Source organism: Aquila chrysaetos, chromosome 3 (assembly GCF_900496995.4).
Source record: "Aquila chrysaetos chrysaetos chromosome 3, bAquChr1.4, whole genome shotgun sequence".
NCBI lineage: Eukaryota > Metazoa > Chordata > Aves > Accipitriformes > Accipitridae > Aquila > Aquila chrysaetos.
The window spans coordinates 57,834,224-57,853,847 of NC_044006.1; the positions used below are offsets into that span (position 1 = coordinate 57,834,224).

At 38.7% G+C, this 19,624-nt stretch overlaps 1 protein-coding gene across 1 annotated transcript in view; it reads left to right on the plus strand.

Annotated features, from left to right (window-relative positions):
* Window positions 1–19,624, plus strand: part of PLXDC2 (plexin domain containing 2) — a 282,907-nt gene that overhangs the window by 226,961 nt on the left and 36,322 nt on the right. The window lies entirely within an intron of this gene.

The window sequence follows — 19,624 nt, forward strand, 5'->3', positions numbered from 1 at the left end:
GGTGAACTTCAGGAAAGTCTCAGATTTCAGCAGTGAAGTGATACTGCTATTTTAGTGAGTTCAGAAATAAGCAGACAAAGAGCACAGTCTTGCAATCTGTGCATGCTGGAGACTCAGGTTTGAATTTGTCTCATGCTTCACTTCATTAACACAGGATAAAAGCATCTCCCAGTCCTTGCAACATCCCTCAGGCTTAGCGTGGTGCTATTATCCCAGCACTGGAGATGGGGAACTGGAGTACCGAAGGACTGAGGGCAAGAGTTGCAAACAGTTTAGATGATAGTTTTATTCAGCTGTCACTGTTGGTATCTATATTCAAATTTTAAATCCTCAAAGCTGGCTGCCTTATGCCAAGGGCACCCAAAAGCCTAACGGCTAGATTCACAAGGGTGTCTTGCTGGCTGACTCTCTTAGGTTTTCAAGGGAACTTATGCAGAATAGGAGAGCAGTATTAAAAGTACCTTTTCACCAAACACTGCACTTAAGTATCTAAGACTAAAAAGGTCTCTAGGACTCAAACACTTTATCTAAAGAAATACCTGCAGCTGACTGAGTCTAAGCAGGGCTCAGCAGTGAAGTCTCTGAGGCCCATGAAGCTCCTCTACTCATTATGCGTGACACTGCCCTTTACACAAGGAGGCTCACAATAATCAGAGAATCCCCTGAGGCACAGGAGGTAAGTGAACGTGGGTCCTCTGAACGCAAGTCACCCCTGAAGGGTGGCCCATTAGATGTTGAGGTGCTTAAGCCTGAGCACTGAAACTCATAGTCCCTTGCATGGCCCCAACTCAGAGAAGCTCCACTACCCTCTGGCAGTGGCTGCCTAGAGACTCAGGGTCAGCTCCTGCCACTGCTGTCCAGGCAGCCCTGCTGGGGGCTTTCCTGGGTCTGCAAAGGAAGAGAGATTCAGCTTTGGGAGTCTCATTTCACAAAAAGATCATGCTCATGTTACGTGCTTAAATGCACTTTTATCCTGAAGAGTCTGTTTTCCAGGCTACGCATTGAATAATCTGGTTTGAAGTCATACTAGTTTATGACATTGACCCATGGAGTGCAAACCCCCAGTTTGAAAAGTGCCCTGCAACAGGCTGCACAAATTCCCGTGCTGGACTTTCTGTGTGTAGTGGTGAGCCAGGACCTTTCATGCACTCTAGGAAGAGTTATTCTGCCCATGTGCGTGTGCACAGCTCCCAACGCTTCTTGTACTCTTAAAACAATCCTGAGCTAAGAAGATGAAAGAATCCCATTTGTGATACCGTCGTGGTTTAACCCCAGCCAGCAGCTAAGCACCACGCAGCTGCTCACTCACTCCCCCCCCCCCCCCAGTGGAATGGGGGAGAAAATCGGGAAAAGAAGTAAAACTCGTGGGTTGAGATAAGAACGGTTTAATAGAACAGAAAAGAAGAAACTAATAATGATGATGATAACACTAATAAAATGACAACAGCAATAACGAAAGGACTGGAATGTACAAATGATGCGCAGTGCAATTGCTCACCACCCGCTGATTGACACCTAGTTAGTCCCCGAGCAGCGATCCCCCCCCCCCCCACTCCCCCCAGTTCCTATACTAGATGTGGCGTCCCATGGTATGGAATACCCTGTTGGCCAGTTTGGGTCAGCTGCCCTGGCTGTGTCCCCTTCCAACTTCTTGTGCCCCTCCAGCCTTCTTGCTGGCTGGGCATGAGAAGCTGAAAAATCCTTGACTTTAGACTAAACACTACTAGCAACAACTGAAAACATCAGTGTTATCAACATTCTTCACATACTGAACTCAAAACATAGCACCATACCAGCTACTAGGAAGACAATTAACTCTATCCCAGCTGAAACCAGGACAGATGCATTTCACTTCAATGCTTTATCTGGTATGCCAGCAACAGCACTAGCTGTGCAAATGAAAAAGTTATGGCTTATTTTTATGGAATGTGTTCTGAGCAAAGTGAAAAATCAGAAATGTGTCTGGGAATAGTAGCAATAATGCAATTTAAGTCTTGATACTTCTAATCTTTTATTATGATAATCACTGTTCCCATCTAAACAGGTAATAAGGAAACAAGTTGTTTTCCATTCCATGCTGATTAGTTGGAAAGCGGGGAAGTGAAAATCTTTAGGCACTTGCAGCTCTCAAGAAAACATTTTACAGTTGAAATATGAAGTGACAGTTTTCCACAGTGCCTTTATGGTAACTGCGATAAAAAATTGTTGCCTATTATTCGTCTTCTGAACTTCTCGGCAAGCTTGAAATGTCTTGTTTGTTTATCCATCCTTTGGAAAGAAATTGGAAATATGTTTAGTTAACTTTCAAATCTGAGTTTATGTCTGGAAATCTTTAATATCAGGAAGAGGAAAAGGGTTAGGTTTTTTGTTTGTTTGTTGTTCTGTAGGTTCCACCTGACAAGACCTATTTTCATAAAAACTGTGTTGAATCAAATACTGCAGTATAAGTCTTATGTAATCTAAAATATTTATTGGCTGAGCAAAGCACCACCCATATAGAATTACAAAAAAAGCACAAAAATAATTATCTTACTATCTGACTACATAAACCCCCTGATTTACAAAAGAAAATAATTAAATTCAAATGAGAAATACAGGGTCTTTCTCCACACATAGCTTACTGTTTGGTATCTACCTTTCCCTCATCTTTTATTTGATAGCTGACATCATGACGAAGGTTGCAGATTCCATTACAGAGCAGGGAAAGGCAACAGATGAGATCAGGACCAAACATACTCATCAGCTGAGAGTGCAGATACGTTAGCTTATTTGTGCAGCGAACACGTAGTGAACACCTCCTGTTGTGACATGCTTTGGTCTAAGCCCTTCAGTTTATTTTACCAAATTGATGAAGTTCTTAAAAAAAAGTAATAAAAATCTTGAAACCTAGAAGTTTTTAATGCAGATATTATAAATACACTCCTCAAAAGCTCTGGAAGTTCTTGTGCAAAGAAATTACAAAGAAGGCATAGAACTGAAGTTACCGTTGTTTTGATGGATGAGGTAACAAGCTTGGGCATTGCAGTGCAAGGTTTCAAAACACTTAGTACAGTGCAAGAAAGGAAGTTTTACCTTGAGAGCCTGAAAATATTTTTACCCCTGTCCCTATATTCATAAACAACCATCTACACAGCTTAATTTTTATTCATAGAATCACAAAATCATAGAATAGTTTGGGTTGGAAGGGACCTTTAAAGGTCATCTAGTCCAACCCCCCCCTGCAATGAGCAGGGACATCTTCAACTAGATCAGGTTGCTCAGAGCCCTGTCCAGCCTGACCTTGAATGTTACCAGGGATGGGGCATCTACCACCTCTCTGGGCAACCTGTGCCAGTGTTTCACCACCATCGTTGTAAAAAATGTCTTCCTTGTATCTAGTCTAAATCTACCCTCTTTTAGTTTAAAACCATTACCCCTTGTCCTGTTGCAACAGGCTCTGCTAAAATGTTTGTCCCCATCTTTCTTATAAGCCCCCTTTAAGTACTGAAAGGCCACAATAAGGTCTCCCTGGAGCCTTCTCTTCTCCAGACTGAACTCCACCTCTCTCAGCCTTTCCGCATAGGAGAGGTGTTCCATCCCTCTGATCATTTTTATGGCCCTTCTCTGGACCCGCTCCAAAGGTCCATGTCTTTCCTGTGCTGAGGACCCCAGAACTGGATGCAGTACTCCAGGTGGGGTCTCACAAGAGCAGAGCAGAGGGGCAGAATCATGTCCCTTGACCTGCTGGCCACACTTCTTTTGATGCAGCCCAGGATATGGTTGGCTTTCTGGGCTGCGAGCACATGTTGCTGGCTCATGTCCAATTTTTCATCCACCAGTATCCCCAACTCTTTTCTTCAGGGCTGTTCTCGATCAATTAATCCCCCAGTTTGTTCTGATAGTGGTGATTACCCTGACCCAGGTGCAAGACCTTGCACTTGGCCTTGTTGAACCTCATGAAGTTCACATGACCCCACTTCTCAAGCTTCTCCAGGTCCTTCTGGATGGCATCCCATCCCTCAGGCATGTCAACCACACCACTCAGCTTGGTGTCATCTGCAAACTTGCTGAGTGTGCACTCAATCTCACTATGTCATTGATGAAGATTTTAAACAGTGCTGGTCCCAGTATGGACCCCTGAGGGACACCATTGGTCACCGATCTCCATCTGGACATTTAGCCGTTGACCACTACCATCTGGATGCAACCACCCAACCAATTCCTCAGCCACCGGACAGTCCACCCATCAAATCTGCATCTCTCCAATTTCAAGAGAAGGATGTTGTGAGGGACAGTGTCAAAGGCCTTACAGAAATCCAGGTAGATGACATCCATAGCTCTTCCCTTGTCCACTGATGCAGTCACTCCATCATAGAAGACCACTAGGTTGGTTCAAATGCTCACTTTTAAATAATTCCTGGTTTTAACTATTTGAGGGTTTAATTTTCCTTGTTTGTTTGCTTCAGGGATATTACATATTTCAATTCCAAACTAAAAGATGGGAGGAAGACTTGCTGATTTATACTCACGCTGTTTTTATCCCAACACTATTTAACACTATTTACTGAGAGTAGTGTGCTGTTATTATAAAATTGGCCACAGTATCTAAGCCATTGAATTACAAAATTTAAAAAATGAGGTATTTGTATGGTTTAAACAAACCACCAGAGGGAGCATATATAATCCAATCAGTGTAATAGATTCATATACAAATGACAAGGAAAATCTCATTTTAAATGCTTTAGAAGGGCTAGAGGTTTAAAATATAATGTATTCTGTAAAATATATTCTGTTCTATCAATGTGTATAACTTCATGAATTTGCTGATCATACTGCTGCTTCAGGCACAAAGAAATGTGCCAGATTCTGCCTGTCTACAGAAGTTGTGTGCCACTACAGCAGTTCTTTATGCTGGAGTGGTTTTATATGAAAACATGGCAGAGTCTTAACACCTGGGTCTTAACAAGCAGATTGTTGAATTAGGTCAAATTTACCCTGTGATAAATCAAAAGTAATGTCAGTACTATTTTTCGAACTTGTATACTGTTTCTTTGCCAATTACGGAGCGATAATATCGAAAATCTAAGAAGTAGAAATTCTGGCCCTTTGTCAGAGTCTGCTCTGATTAAAATGCAACATATTTTCCTTCTGTTTTAAAAGTTGTGTTGAGACAGCAATTGGTCTTTTTAATAAGTGCAACAAATGTATCAAGAATGAATGTGTAAATTTGTCAGCCCTAATACATCACTGACAGGAATGATACGATAACTAGATCTATACTTTATTGAGCAGAGAATTGCTCCACACCCAACTTCTTCAAATCTTTTCCAAGCTGCTTGCTCTTAATTTGACAAGCTAATTTGAACGCATGAACTGCAAGAAACTGTTAGCAAATTAGCATTCAATAATTGAGAATTTTGTATGCATGGCAAGCCTGGTGGGAGTAAAGCAAGAAAAGGAAGTGGCACAGGAGTGCTTAATGAACAAAGCATTTTCTCAAACCAGAGTGAGCCCAGTGATGGTATTGTTTGATGAAAGAAGCCTCGCAAGATCATAGTAATAGATATTCTCAAGCGGGATGGCCGTTCTGTTTAGAAGACAGTGTAAGCTTCAGTAGCCTGAAGGTCCATTTAAAAATAAATATCAGTAAAGATGTACGTATCAGTAAAATGTATGTAATGGTACATTTAAAAGCACTGTTATCGAACTTAGATGATCCTGAGCTTTTAACCTGTTTTTATTGAAATTTAGCCTGCAGCCAGATGAACTAACTTTTTGCTGAGATTGATACATGGAAAAATAGCAGGTAAATAGCCTTTCTACATTTTTTTGATAAGTTTGTGGAATTTGTTAGTACCTGGATTCCATGGAATTATTGTGGAATTTCTGTAATTCCCTTTGAGCACAGATTGTCTGGAACAATTCCTATGGTTAATACAAATAAACCTAAAAAGTTCAATCTCTGAACAGAACTCTCAGGTGCAGTAGCTCTGAGAGGCCTAGGACACGCCAGAGCAAGACTGGCCAATTCACTTGATACGGTGTGGGACCTGCTAGAGTAGAAAGAACCCTTGCGTGGTTCAAAGCTGGTATCTTATAATGGACACATAATGCTTGAGAGCTGTGTTCAGGGCAAACACCTAAGCTTTTCCTGCACTAGTAGAACATTGTCTTGTGAGCTTCATTGCTTGAGTTTCCTTTCTGCACACGTTCTTCTGCAGTGTCGTCCTTTCTGCTCACTGATGTTCTCAGCAGCCTCAAGCTGGAGAATAAAACTACCTCTAACCTACCATTAATAGATTTGATATCTACCCAGCTGAACTTAAATCCTGCTTTCATACAGAAACTAGTCAGTTTTCTTACAGCTGCAGCATTAGTCACACACTTTTACATATGTATGCCTTGCTTTGTTTTCCTGAATAACTCAGAAAAACATGAGGACAACAGTTATGCTCATAACTGATGCAGATTTTTAAGAAATGCAAGGCTGGGTTACAAAACTTTAAATTATTTCTACAAAATGGGCAGAAGATTGCTACAATTTTCATTACTCTGAAATCCTAATCTTTCTGTCGAAATATTTTCTATGAAATCCTTGACTTGAAGACTGGGGAGCATTTTGAAGTTTCTTAATCTAGATATAAACACAGTGATTTATTTAAGCCACATCACTCACACTACTCATATGGTATATTTGTGTTTCTTACCATATCATTTGCCTTTCAAAATCTGAGACTGGTTTCACTAGCTATTGGTTCCCTTGCCAGAGATGTTGCTGTGTCTTCTGGAGCTTAGAAACTCTGTTCATTATCCACTCTGCAGGTTTCTGTGCTATCCAATTTTGCAACACAGCTTGGCTAAGACACAGATATCACAGTCAATACAAAAAGGACCACTGCCTGGACAGTTTTAAGACCTTAATGCAAAGTATGTCTCATGTAAGTCTATCAAATATATCATATTTCCTAAGGTGTTTTATTAAAAATGCAGGAAGTAGTTATTCAAAGATACAGAGGACAGTTAAGCACTTAAATCCCGTTGAGAGGAGGGAAAGTACATATCCATCTGTTATTTATACCTTTGAGAATATTTACTTCTGCTGATTAATTTGGAAGGAAGATCACAAAATCCGTGTTTAATTTCCATGTTTAATTTCACAGATGTACCTCAGATACCATAGTGATAAAACAGTAGATAAATAGCTAGGTAGCACAGCTCTTTTGTGTAGAAACTTCTTTTGCAATTCTTTTACATACTAGTAACTTTTTATTCTTCATTTGTTGTGTTAGAACAGTAAGACAAAATCCCATTCAGTCTTTGATAAACCATTTATATCTAGAACTGCAACTTCTGTGCCAGCCATAAACTTTCAAATCACAACAGAGTTGAGTTCAGACTTGATTCTGTATTGTTTGTTTATCCTGAGTGCTACAGCTGTAATAGTGGGTATTCCCTGCTCTATTAAACAGGCATTCACTCTGGGATTAAAGTCATTTGCTGGCAGAACTGCACCATGTTCAGTCACACAGCAGCCCCAAATTCTTTTCTGTTTGATTTCATTTTTGCCTATTCAATTCTTACACTGATAGTTACTACCAGGAAGTTTGGATTCAAACATGTTCCTCTTTCACTGGTGTCACGTCCCAAAGTCGGAGCAACTCAGGTTCGTGGATTTCCTTTGTCAGAATTAAGGTGAAACGACACCAGGGGAGTTCAAACAACAATCAACATTTATTCAACCTAGCTAACCTTGCCCAAGTACAAGTGAACTTATCAATATGAACCTTGCAACATGTCGTTAAGCCACTGTTTGAGAAGAGAAGGAAGGTGTAGAAAAAGAAATGGAAAAAGGAACATGAAATGTATCAGAAGCAGAGCCCTCCCGTTGAGTCACGAGGTTCAGAGCAGACCCCCTTGCTTTCTGGACTCCTTCTCAAAGAGGAGCCCAGGGGCGGCTAGATCCACTCCTAGTCTCAGGCTTGGTCAACGGTTTATGTTTAAAAGGATGAGGTGTAGGGACTGTGGAAAAGAGAGAAGGAAAAGAGGGAGAGAGAGAAAGAAAAAAAGAGAGTAGAAAAGGGTTTCACCAGTCCTGGGTCCAGCGTTGGTCCAGCCAGTGTAGAGATCCAGTTCCGGAGGGTGCGCACTGAGAACTTGTTCTCCCTTCTTTTATAGCGTGTTAGTCGATGGTCTCGACATGCGCAGTTCCCATTCCCGGGGTTCTCTGGAATCGGTCGGTGAGCTTTGCGGAGGGGGGGTTCATTGCGGAGTTGCCTCTCTTTTTCTGCTGGCATGACCACTTAAGATAGAAGCACAGTCCCATCTTCCGTGGGGCCTCCTCCTCCAGGCACATACGCTGTGCTCCTTCTCCTGGTCACTTAAGATAAGGAATTGCGGCTTTGGAGAAGTGCGGTCCCACCCTCCGTGGGGCCCTCTCCTCTGGCCGCATTGTCCTGTTCACAAAACTCCAGCATTTTTACAGAGGCCATTTTCTCCACCAAAGTTCTTTAATGAATGTTTGAGACATTGACTATAATTTGTCAGACCGTCACAACTGGTGAAAGGTGACACTTGCCTGTGAAAGGGCTCCACAGACAGACACCTTAGAATGCAATTTATACATATCCTAGACATCTTAAGAAACTTAAACTTCTGGTCATTTTTCTATGCCATGTGGTGGGCTTTCTCAGGACTGAGTTTCTATACCAGGCATTATAGCCTGGCTGATTCCCAAGTAAATGGCTCAAATGGAGGTCTAATGTAACTATTAGACTTTAATTGTATAATCAGAAGAGTGCAAGGAACACATCTCAAAGAAAACAGACTTTCCTGATAACAAATTAAAAGATTTATACTTAACAACATGCTCACGTATTACACACGGTAAACAAAGTATAATGCAAAACAGTTAGGATGTTAATTTGCATGGTACGGTAATGTGAAATATAGGTAGATGATGATTAGGTGAATACAGAAATTAGAACAAATAGAAAAAATAGGATAGTTATTTAAACACAAAAGTAAAGATTACTTCAAGATCTCTGAGAGGGAAGTTACCAGGTAAGGCAGAAATTTTACCTACTTTATCTGAATTCAGAGACAGAGCTTCAAGAAGGCTTTGACATCTGCAGATAGGAACCTCTTATATATGAGCACAGGTGCAAAGACAGAGGAGTGCAGTCAGGATCCCAAACTCCTCTTTGATTGTTTCACTATAATCTATCTTAACCTAAAATAATCAGATATCAACATATCATCTTGTCTACAGCATAATTTTTAACCTGCTTAGATTGTCTTCTTGGCACTCAGGCTGTTTCTTCCACTTCTTTTGTGTGTAAAGTCCCAACTCATCTGATTTTCACACCACCAAAATTTGCTAACTTTTCCTTAACCTAACTAACATTAATTTGTCTGGAAGAGTTACCTTTGTCTGCTAAACTACTGTTAATTTTATCCACTTCTCTCTCTGTTGACTATCAAATACAGGTTTTTATATTATTTTATGCTAACTACTATTCCTGTGCTACTAGAAGAGTTAGAAGTAAGTTGACTAGTCTCTTCCCCTAATGAAAATAGTGAATTTTTAAATAGTTCATGGTCACTACTCCTGAAACCAAGTATGGCAGGATATAAGGAGTTTTGACTTCAGTGAGAAAAACACTTCAAAGTTCTAATATGGAAGCTAATGGAAGAAAAGAAAAAAAAACATAAGTAGGTGCTTAGTTTCTAAAGAGAGCAGTTAGGCCCTACAACAGCAGTTCTCCCAGTTTATAAGCCAAATATATAAGCAAGGTACTCCTAATGAAATGAATTAGTTTTTGTAGTCCTAACTGAATTCTTAGTCATAAAAAGTAGGATAGTACTGAAACAGGTTAGTTCAATTATCCATAGTTCCTCACTTTGTAATGTTTTTATGCATCACTAGACATAGGGCAGTTCTATTGGTTTTGCTGCTATTTTGCACTTTATCTTACCTTCTCTTCCAATGGACTGAAATAAATCAACTTTACTGCTTACAACAGCAGACAACTGGGAATTTTTTTCTTTTCCAACAATGATGTATTAGAAAATACACAAATTTGACCAACCCAATCTTTATGACTTCAGGACAATTTGTCAGATAAATTCAGCTACGGAAAAAACTTCATTAATGGATTAGCAAAAACAATGGTTGTGCAATAGGCGCACTTTATCCAATAGGCCCTCTTGGCAGAACTTTAATTTAGTGAGGAACAAGGTATCATATTTCTTCCCTTTCATGTCTGAGGTGAATTTAACTTGTAGTTCCTGACTCCTTCCTTGACTGCCAGAAAATGGTATATTCCCAGAAATGACTTGTTGTATATCTTTTATCAAATATTTGAATGTTCATGAGACTATATAACAGAACCCAGATACCACCTCCCCATTGTATCCTAAATTGTTGGGCTAGATAATAATCTTCTCAACTGCACCTCTCTTTCCTTATTTCAAGTGTTTATAAAAATTGAAAGAACAGAAACTGAGAACGAAGAATTTCAGAAGACCTCCAAGCTCAGGACAAAAGTTCAGGACACCTCTGTGGAGACAGGCAGCCCACATTATCACACCTGACTCTAGGGTACTTTATAGGATGAATGTTAATGTACTTTTGTGGAAGCATAGTTTTCTTCCCTTCATATAAACATCCAACCCACTGCATTACCATGGAGAAATCGGGTCTTCCACCAATTCTGTGACTCTCACTCTTCATTTCCTCTGCTCTCATTACAAGGGAAATAAATAAAACAAGGAATTAAATCACGTAGTTTTTAAATGAATCAATCAAGATTTTTTTAATGGAAAGTTTTTGCACTATATGAAATTTTCTTTTTCTTTACTTTTTGTGTTTCACTGAAATGTAATGCAGAATGGCAGTCCCAGTCAGATTTGTTTAATGGTCAGTTTAGTGGTCATACAAAACAGTCACTTGTACAGCTGTAGTTCATCTTCCCATACCAAATATTTTTTGACATAGAATTACTTGCAGATTAAACAGAGCCTGGGAAGCTTCCTGGGCATTGGAAAATGATTGTCTGTGCCATTAAATAGTTATGATGTTCCCTGATGTGATTTCAGTCCATGCTCAGGAGCACTGTCCAGAACAGTTCCCAGGCATGGTTCAGGAGTTGTACTGTTCCAGGGATTATTCCCAGTTGGCAGTTTATGTGCAGACTCCTTCTTTTCAAGGTTGAGAGAGTTTGCTTGTTCAGGCATGGGCCCTTCTGTGCCAGCAGTCTTCAGTGCCAAGGAACATTTCTGGGCATGTTTATCTTACTAGTATAGAAACAGCCAGAATGATCACAATAGTCTTAACTGCTTTCCAGAAGTGCTAACCTCTTATGGTTGTACTACTCAATATCACTTGAGCATCACTGAAATCATATTTGTCTCATTGCCTCCTAGACATCACTCTTTAAGGAGGGGCCATAAATGAAAAGTCTCTTTTCATTAGCATAATATTTTAAATTTTACATATTGCTATACACATACTCCTGTGTAATGTTACCAGAAATTTTTATTTAGACAAATCTGAAATCCACATGTCTCTTCATAAAAATTGGATAATCTGAGATTAAGACCTGCTAAGGCAAACTGTTGAATTTCTCAACACAGTCTACTGATTCTCTATAGCATATATATTTTATCAATCTTTCCAGTCACCTAAACAGTGGGAACTGTAACATTTCCCTGTAGGAGGTATTCCCAATTTCAGAGAAAATAATGAATTTTTCTCAGTATTCTTCCTAAATATCAAGGCTTTTTTGTGCACCATTACATCTTCAGTTCCCCCTCTATTCAGATCTATTAACTCTTCAAAGGTCTGCATTATCATATAGCACTGATGAAACCACTTGCTTCCCACCGGATATCACAACAAATATTAATATGTACAATTAATGAAGAAATTGATGAGCCCCAACTGTTCTGTAATTCTTTGGTAATCTGTTTTGCAGACTGTTCTTGCTGAATGTTGACTTCAGAATTTGACTCACTTCTAAATAAAAAATGAGATGCAAGTAGAATACTAATTTGGGAAACAAATAACTTTCTGAACTTTAAGTTCCTTTGAACATAACCAATTACAGGATGATTCATGTCCTTCCTTTCTTTTACTCCCTAGGTGAAGAATTCACTGAGCCTTTACAGCAGGTGTTTTTCTTAACCCTATTTCATCCATACTTTCCACAAATGCAGTGGTATGAATATGCAGTTTCAAAACTGTATGTTCTTTGTGCAGAATGCTCTCCTGTTTTGTTGGCATACCTTTGTAAGCATATAAACATTGGTTGATGTAGAGTCAGTTTAGCACATTATGCCTCATTTTCCTGTCATAGCTCCTGCTTCCTTTAACTTCTTTTTTTAGTTGTGAATGAGATATAACAGGACCACTAACCTAGCCTAACCAAAACGTCTCTGCACTTCTCTTTCTAGCAGCTCAGATGCTGATGCCCACTAGTACTTGAAACAGCCATGTTATGTATTGCACAATTGCTGGGGGTTCAAATGTGATAACAGAAATGTGAATAGCCTTATTTCATACTATCTTTAACCACCAGGCCACTTTCATCCTGTCCCAAGGACTCTTCTACTTGTTAATGTTATCAGTGGGGTTTTTTCATAAAGGAGCATAATCCCAGTAAAAGTATAGGAATAACAAAAGGAGCTTGGCCAATGTGTGAATGAGAGCTGTGCCTTGGTGCATGCTACCTGAGACTTGATGCTTTTCGATATCATTCCCAGTTCTACAATTCATATGTCTGGGAGTACTATGGGAAACAGAGGACCTGTGAATTAGTGTATGCTTGTCTGGTTTTCAGAAAATCTGGGATTAACTCTAGGTTCTGTTACAGAATTCTGTTATCTCAGTTGATCATTTCATGTCTCCTATGCTCTATTTCCTCATCTCTAAAGTGGAAAAGGAAATATTTTCTCCAAAGGTGACCTTCATATTTTTGTTTTAAAAACAAGAGATAAAGCAATGGGTATGTGAGGCTAGCTGTACTTCTGAAGTTGTCAGCGTAAAGCATTATAAAGCAGCTCTCAAAACACAACTGGCCACTCACTTTTATTTATTTAACCAGAAGGAAATGTAACATGCAGTATTGGGAAAAAAAAGTGTAAGATCATGGGAGCATCCACCCTAAAATTGAAGAGATCATTTTGGATATTCAAAGATAGAAAATAGTTCAGACAATCATGTAAAGGTAAGAAAGGGGGATTAATTGTGCTAGTTAGGATCACTAACCAGAGTGTAAAGTACACCCAGCAATGCTTTGGAGCTCTTTGCCTTGAACCCTGAGTAATTACTTGTGTGCAAAACAGGTAGCAATGCCAACAGATCAGAATTCTCTGCTAAATTCTGTTGCTATTAGCTCTTTATACCCACTTTGTCTAGGTATAAACACACAAAGTCAAAGACAGTGGAGAACGTAACCTGGTTTCAGAGACTAATTTCAGTGTGGCTCCTTCCCAGAGAACACATTTGATTATTATTTTCTGCTGATTTTGTTGGAAAGTCTGATGCCATAATCTCATAAATCTGACTCTAGGGCCTTCCTCTTACACTTTCTTTTTCGTTCTAGTTATTCAAAGCAGAGCCTTTAGCAAAAGCTTCTTTTTTATTCTTTATCTGCTTTTCAGCATGTTTCCTTTGTTGTTGTAACTGACATTAAGATTATAGAAAATATCCTCCTATTCTTCTGTAATCAGAACTCTGCCAAGTCTCACTTTAACTAGGATTTTTTCCTTTCTTTCTAGTTGAATTGGAAATAAAACTTACTTCTTTTAGCCCACTTTTATTCTTAGGCTCTTTCAACAGCAAGAATTCCCCATGGGAATCCTTGCTTCCTACTGCCTATTCACATGTTGTGTCAGAGTTGCAAATATCAAGTCTTACACATGTTCAATCTTTTACTGTAAAATAACAGCTTTTTTTTTTTTTTTTTAAACATCTTTTCACTTCTCTGGTTACATGATGTTGCAGGAGTACTTTACAGAACATATAGCTATATTTTTCCAAACTTTCTGTCCCATAAAATTGTAGAACCATCATCAGGCTGAAGATTACCAGCTGAAATTTGTGCCACACTCTAATCCTCCTTATCATCACCTGAATTTTGTACATTTTGAGAGGCATGCAATGTTAAGACAATGATGGAATTCAGTGCTGCAGACACAGATATGCTGCATCAAGTATTAACTATGCCTTAGTAATTATATTTGAATTTTTCATAAATGTTAAAATAGTACAGGCTGTTTGTAGTGCTGTATGTTTAAAATCCTTGTATTAAGCAAGTCATCTTAGCTATTCTTACCTTATAAGAGCAAGGTAGGAGCAAATCCTCTTCTAACTATTCAAATTGTCATCCTATTCTGAAGTACAGTTTAATTAAGCAATATGTTTAAGTAAAGGGTAAATACAGACAACACATTTATGGTTGAATTCAGATATACGATTGGGTGTATTGAACTAGATGATAAGCACAAATACCATTCAAATATCTTACAAATTTATACCACAGTCACTCACAGTGACACTTCACATGAACTTCATAAGCGCTTCGAGCTGTGATAAAGTTCTGCATTTGTGACAAGGGAAAGTGGAAAATAACAATGGGAGGAAAATACAGTCTTTTCCCAGACAGCACAGTGGGACAAGAAAGTGATATTCAAAAGATGGAGGAACCAAAATGGAGCCTGTTCTGCGGTAAGGGGAAGCAAAACCAAACAGAGCACAAAGAGCTTTTTTTCCTCCAAAAATTGCTCTATGATTAGGGTTTTTTTCAGCTGGACAGACACAAAGTTCAAGGCTTCCGGTATTTTTATTTTTTTAAATATATTTTTATATATATATGTATTTATTTTTATATTTTAATTCTTATCTCCCTCAGCTTGGAAAGAAATTCCACTTTAAAATATTCTAATTCTCCTTTTAGTAATTCAAACAACCTAGTGAGTGCCTTAATCTTTTCCTAATGTGATGCGCCCTCCTTACTGTTTGAAGGCAGGAAAGAGTTCGGTCTGTTCAATTTTCTATTTAATTTTCCAGGTTAACCTTATATTTATAGGAGTCAATAAACATTTTAACTGAGCTGAATAATTACATGGTATTTAAGAAATCATTTCAGATTTCTGGAATGCCCTTCAGTTCTCAGAAATCCATTCTTTATATGCTGTTACAGATATCCTGGCAAAAAAACCTAGGGAACAGTTGGTTTAAAGAACACATGTTGTGCATTTTAATGCTCTTGAATGTTTTATACCAGTTCAACCTGGTGAAAAGATTTTTCCATCCATACTTTGTCCCTTTCCTTCCCAATAATTTTCCATTAAGTTTATAGCTTTTATAGGCTAAACCTTGATGAATTCTCTGTATACAGTGTATCTGATTTATTATTATTATTAATCCTCATTGAACTCTCTTAAAAGAGAAGAAGCAAAGCATTTCAACTCATGCACTGACTGGATGCTTCTTGTCATTTGAATCTTCTCTGTGAAGTAGAGATAAATAGCATCTGGTAGATCTTATGACATCTCGATCTCCTTTCTGGCTATGTACAGTTCACAGAAAGGATTCTGACATCTTTCTTGTTACCCAGACTCAGCTGCATTAGTTATGCCAAATCATCATTGCTATGCATGCAGAGACTTTAATTCTCCCTTTGCTTCCTGAATCAGTACTCCCAAGTTCCACACAAATCCTGGAATTCCTTACATTTCATGAATGTCCCTATTCTCATTTCCTAGAACATCTTTGTTATTGCTTTCCTAGGAGCTGATTTCGGTCATCACTTGAAAATGAAGTTGTTATAAAATGGCCATGTTGACAGATGGTATAAATGGCATAGCTAATCAAATCTGCTCCAATGATTTAATGGCAACAGGGAATTATCACCGTGCTACTAAATGAAAGTCTTAAAAGTGCAGTGGGTAAAGCGCGTGGTGCACTGAAATGACAGTTCCCAGAATTCTAACTCAACGATGCAGCAATGATAGTAGCTGCTATGGCTGACATCTCATTGACATATGTCTCAAAGGAAGTTCACAAACAGGTTTGCTGGAGCCTATCTCGTTCCTGATAAAGCTGCTTTCTGATAATATTGTTTGGACTCACCATTGCATCAGTAGAAAATGTTAAATAAACAGTGTCTGGGGTTTAATGTATTATTCTTTAAGATACAGTCATCTGAAGAGAGGCTCACATGTTTGAAAGAGCCATTCCAAATCCTTGCATGTTGCATTCAACTTTTGGTGGTTCGTTAATTCCTGGGAAAAAATCAGCCCCAGCAATGTTACTTGCCACCGTATTTCAGTAGTCTGTCAGAAAAGACTTAAGAACTGTAAGTAAGTGCACCTGGGATAAGCTTTTATTCATTTAACATTTGGAGTCTTAAGTTTGACACCATTTAGATACAAGATAAAATCTAAGATAAAAGGTCATTTATCCCTACTAGGTCTAAGTACATGTTACGGAGGCATGCACAATCAAATCCAACAGCTGTTAAAAGTCAGATTTATTCTTCAGTAAAAAGTTAGTTAGAACTCCGATAATATTAGTAAACTACAGGCTCAATGATGTAAGGGGAATTAGTACTACACAGCTGTGACGGAAAAGGACTTAACTGCAAGGTTCAAGCAAATGACCTGAACTTCACTTGCAGACTTAACTGCAAGGTTCAAGCAAACAACTTACTTGAACTTCACTTACAGACTTAACACGCCACTATTGCAGGTTTTACAGATACAATGGAGGAATGCACTATTGCAATTTTTTAAGGCAAGAGTAGTACATTATTACAATCACAAGCGATTCACAGACAACCACAAACGCATTTACAAACTTAAAGCATAAACAATATTCACTTACCCCTCCAGGTAAGGGCTCTCAATCCCAGGGAAGTTACCTTGACCGGCGTCCCGATGAAGGTGGGGTGTGTGTGGGGGTGTGTGTGTGTTTCCTTAACTGTATAGTTGGAGAAGTGACTCCCCCCTTTCCAACCTGAATCTTAGAGTTTTTATCCCCTGACTTGTGGAATGGTGTGTATGACTACATCTGAGTGGATTATGATATAAGCCTAAATGGATTATGTATATCTGAGTGGAGTTTTCCCTTATCTTTCCTTTGTTGGTCTGTGATTGAATACACAAGGTTGTCATTTGAAACTGAAGCTGAAACCCTCCAGGTTTTGGGTTTGGTTTTTTGTTTGTTTGTTTGTTTGTTTTCACCTTGCTTCCTCAGCAACTGAATAGTGGTTGGATTGAGACTCAGGGCATACTATTTGCTAAGGGATTTCAAGGCTCAGTTCAGGTTTTGGTTCTTTGAATGGTGCAGCCACTGCCCTGTTTACTTTAGGGTTTATTAGACAACCCAGGGCTAAGCTGTCTACACAGCTCCCCATGAGTCATCTCTGCAGAGAGACAGGGCCTCAAGGCAACCCAAGGCTGGGTCACTTTTGTGACCCCCCATGAGTCGCCTGTGTGCACCATGGTGAAACTTGTTTGTGAACTATGAGCCGGACAATCCACACAACAGCCGACTTAAGAATCCTTAAAATTTAAAAGTGATGACTCAAAACGCGCATATGGTCATTTAATCTCTATTGGCCAAGAAGGTCACCTCAGTGTACCTGGCACGTCTCGATTTGTCTGTTCAATTTTCAACCTGTGGCCTCAAGGTTTGGGGTTTTTTTTCTCTTCTCCCTGCCTAGAGAAGTTTTGTTTCCTGCTGGGGGGAGTGTACTGCCACAGTACAGTTGGATTTAAATTAGCATGGTTATGTACCTGCAGAAATTGCCTCTATTGTAGGAATTATGGAGTGGCTTGATGTCATGTCTAAACATTGGGCTTGATTTTCAGATGCACAGAATATCCTCAAACCCATTAGATTTAGCCAGAGCAGTATGACTAAAATATAATGTGTACATCTGAAAATTAGTCCAGTTCTCCTTCAAGATGGGCACAGAAGTTGCTAATGAAGCTCTTCAAACTTTAGGGGAATGTAGGGGAGACTGAGATTTCAAAAAAATATCTTTTATTCATACCTGGAATGTCATGTCATCATTTCTTTCTGCTTAGTACCACAAAGATAGGGAGGCAGCACCGAGCTCCAGCATAACACTGATTCACTCACCCTTCAGCAAGAAAAAACTCTTTACAGTGACCTTTATTCCCATGCATTGGGAAGGAAGTCTCTGCATTCCTCTAGAATGCATTTCTGGTTTAGGCATCTTTTTTGTTCACTGCAACAGGTTTCTTAAAAAGTCAGTTGCTATAGAGTGAATGATAATTGATACCTGTTAGGGTTGGAGTATTTTTTTTAGTAACATTGCCAATGGTGGAATATGGATCAGTGCAACTACCACAGGAGAATCAACATTTTCTCAAAATCTTTTGTCAAAGACATTGTAGTTTCTCCTCAGAATAATTATATGGAGAAGTTTATTATCTCAGGTGTGTTGTTAACATTGTTTACATCTTCTTATAACATCCTCTCCTACTATAAAAGTGATTCCACTGTTCCATTCTTCCAAATGCACCTGTTTACCTCAGTTGAAGTAAGGTAGTACTTGGCATGTCTTGGCATCTTTTAGTTCACTGAGAACAAAAAATTACCCCATAAATAGAGCTAACCATAACAGTGGCCTTATTTGCTTGCCTAGTCTTACTAAAAGACAGTGAGAAAGTTATTTGCTGTACAGTCAGGTAAGTTATGACCATGGGTGCCAAATGACATCATCCTGTCTCATAACAAAATACTACAGGAAATAAATGCAGAAAACAAACAAACAAACAAAAATTAAAAAAAGTAACTGGGGAGAATTTCTTTCAGAGTCGGACATCATGGTTTAGTTATTTGCTTGCTGGTTTAATAATGCTTTCTGTTTGTAATGCTAACTGTTGTCTAGGAAACCCTAAGTTACTGTATAAACACTGGTAACACTCTTGTGAGGTGGGGATTGCCAAAGGAATCATTATATTAAAGTGTTACAAGTTGCTTTAAAATTGAAAATTTAAAAATTAAAAAGGATATTGCAAGCAGGCTATCAACCTCACCTAATTTGATAAGAAATATGCATGCTACTTAAGTTTTCTACAGCTAATAAGGAAGTAGAAGCAGCTGTATAGTATTCTCTAATTGTCATGAAGGCTGTTCTGAGGAGCTGTTACCTAAATCTGTGAACATTGATCACATCATTGTGTGTGTATCTTGATGTCTCAGATCACCTTGCCTGATAAAAGCAGTGACTGGTTCACTACATCCTCTGCAGGATTAAATTTTCCTGGCTAAGAAGTCTGGTAGAAATAATTAAACCAATTTACATCTATATGGCTGACATCAAACTTAAAAATGTTATGGTTCAGTGCAGTCTTAAGAATAATTATCCAGTGGAAGGGAGACATTCCTATTTAAAAACTATAAATTTAAAAAAAAATAAATAAAAACTCATTCATTGAAACATGTTTCACTGAAGTGGATTAAATGATTAACTCATATTGCAAGCAACTGCCTCTTGAATAAAAGCAATACTACATAAATCATATGGATTTTAAAATAAATCACATCATTTACTTATTCTCTCTGTCATTCTCTTCTCTTCTTTCCCCTTCCTTTCTTGTTCTTGTT